The sequence below is a fragment of the Microcebus murinus genome, chromosome 7 (assembly GCF_040939455.1).
Source record: "Microcebus murinus isolate Inina chromosome 7, M.murinus_Inina_mat1.0, whole genome shotgun sequence".
Classification (NCBI taxonomy): Eukaryota; Metazoa; Chordata; class Mammalia; order Primates; family Cheirogaleidae; genus Microcebus; species Microcebus murinus.
In genome coordinates, this window is record NC_134110.1 from 87,307,720 (window position 1) to 87,310,454 (window position 2,735).

At 45.1% G+C, this 2,735-nt stretch overlaps 1 pseudogene; it reads right to left on the minus strand.

Moving 5' to 3' along the window:
- Positions 1-1,885: 1,885 nt before the first annotated feature.
- Positions 1,886-2,210, minus strand: LOC142871872 (SRA stem-loop-interacting RNA-binding protein, mitochondrial pseudogene; annotated as a pseudogene).
- Between the last annotated feature and the right edge of the window lie 525 nt (positions 2,211-2,735).

The following is a 2,735-nucleotide window of genomic DNA, read 5'->3' on the forward strand; positions in this document are numbered from 1 at the left end:
ATTCCATATCTGTGCCATGTACCATTCCTTTATTATCTTCTAGGACCTTTTTCCTGTAAGATTTTTTTTTAATATAGTATGATGAGTCAAAGCTCTTGCTAACATTTTTTCGTTTGTTTGTTTAGTTGGCAAATTAATTTCTTTTCTATTTTTAGTAGAGATGGGGGGTCTTGCTCTTGCTCAGGCTGGTCTCGAACTCCTGACTGTAAGGCTGGTGGCGGCCCCCTCCCTTCCCTGGATCAAAAAGAAAAGACTCATGAGACCAGACCCGCCAAGGACAAAACTGCCAGGCCCCGCTGAGAGGATCCACACCCAGATGTCCACCTAGATAAGAATGTTTTGGCTCCTGGATTCCACAAATACCTCCAGCCCCTCCTAAAATCCCCAGCTCTTCTCACCAAAAGTCCCTAGCCAGGCCCAAAGGATATAAAAGGCCTCAGCCCCTTCAAACTGCCGCGACTTCCAGGGCCCCCCTCTCTTGGGGCCCCAGAACCTCGTCCACGAGTGTATAATAAAGCCACGTGGTTTGGCCCCCACTCTTTCTCTCTCTGTGTCTGTCTTTTCTTTTCGCCGCCGCCGCGGAAAAACCTTACACTGACCTCGAGCGATCTATCCACCTCAGCCTCCCAGAGTGCTAGGGTTACAGGCGTGGGCCAATCTTGCTAACATTTTTATCTTAGGATTATTAAAAACATATATATAGTAATGAAAATAGCATCCACTAGCCTTTAGGTCTGTAAATGGAATAAAGAGGCAGGAATTTCCTCATGTCACTGAAATCCCGATGTTTGCACATTTTTTTACCAGCTCCTGATGCCTAGTGGTGCCCGAAGGCTCTGAGTTTGGCTCCTGGCCTGACTCCCCAGTGTGTCTGATTATTGTCCCTTTGCCACTACATTTGTGAGCACAGGTCCTCATTCTTCCAGTGCCCTCAGGCAGCCATGTGATCGCCAGTTGTCCCCTGCTGTGTGCTTGACTCTTTGCAGTGTGAAAGCTGCTGCTTACACTGCAGGGTCTGACTGTAGGGAAAGCGGGAGCCTCAACTCGGGTTTCCGCACAGGACCATTGTTCCTTCGCCTCTTTCTTTTTCTACAACCTTTCCTCGGCATCCCCGCCACTTTGCTAGTCATAGCATGTCACCATTTCTCCTTGTCTCTGTTCGTTTTCTGAGACAGAATGCCCCTTTGATCTTTTCCCTAGCACTCTGTGACCTTCCTGTTAGGACGCTTTCTGGGTCATGCCATAGCTTCTGCCAGTGACAAGCCAACGCCAGGCTGACACTATTTTTGCACTCTCCCTAGCTGTGAAAGGAGGAAAGGTGTTTTCCATGGCTGTCCTTTTTAAAGACATTTACTTTTTTTTTTTTTTGAGACAGAGTCTCCCTTTGTTGCCCAGGCTAGAGTGAGTGCCATGGCGTCAGCCTAGCTCACAGCAACCTCAAACTCCTGGGCTCAAGCGATCCTCCTGCCTCAGCCTCCCAAGTAGCTGGGACTACAGGCATGTGCCACCATGTCCGGCTAATCTTTTCTATATATATTAGTTGGCCAATTAATTTCTTTCTTTTTATAGTAGAGACGGGGTCTCGCTCTTGCTCAGGCTAGTTTCAAACTCCTGACCTTGAGCAATCCTCCTGCCTCGGCCTCCCAGAGTGTTAGGATTACAGGCATGAGCCACCGTGCCTGGCCAAGACATTTACTTTTTAAAAATAAAATTATTATTAAAATGTATAAAAATGTGTGAATTAAAAAATAAAGAGGATATAGAAAAAGGTATAGATGAGAAGTCTTGTTCTCTTTCCCATTCCCTTGTATCCTGCTTCCCATTCTGCAGAGAATTCTTGTTTTTTTTTTCCTCAGTTAACTTTATTTAATATGCAAGAATGGTCTTAAAAATCTTTCTCTCCATCAGATGTTTGATCCCCATAAGAAACTTTTGGTCTTTGAGCTTGAACGTACAGCTTTACTCCATCAATTTTCCTGCTGCAGTGCATTCTGAAGTTCTTCTGTAGAAAACTGAACCCAACCGAAACCTTTGTGAAAGCCAGTCTCTCTGTCAAAAGATAGGAAGCACCTTCACATATGGCCAAACTGTGCAAAGTGTTCTCTCACCTCACTGGACACTGTGGTCCAAGGAATCTTTCTAACAAAGGCAACAGGCCCATTAATACTCGTACGCAGGGACATGACACTTCTCGCTGCCAAGCCCGCCATCTTTCGACTAGAGAATTCTTGTTTTTTTATAGAGGTAACCATTTTTGTTAATGCTTGGGTACCCTTCCTGTATTTCTTTCTTTCTTTTTTCTTTTTTTTTTTGAGACAGAGTCTCACTTTGTTGCCCAGGCTAGCGTTAGTGCCATGGCGTCAGCCTAGCTCACAGCAACCTCAAACTCCTGGGCTCAAGCGATCCTCTTGCCTCAGCCTCCCAAGTAGCTGGGACTACAGGTTAATTTTTTGTATATATATTTTTAGTTGGTCGATTAATTTCTTTCTATTTTTAGTAGAGACAGGGTCTCGCTCAGGCTGGTTTTGAACTCCTGACCTCGAGCAATCTGCCTGCCTCTGCCTCCCAGACTGCTAGGATTATAGGCATGAGCCACCACGCCCGGGTATTTCTTTATTGTTAAAACAAGAAAATACAAATATATACCAGCATATCTTGAAGATACTGCAGGTTCAGTACCAGAGCATCACAAGAAAGTGAACACCAAAACAAAGAGACTCACATGAATGTTTTGG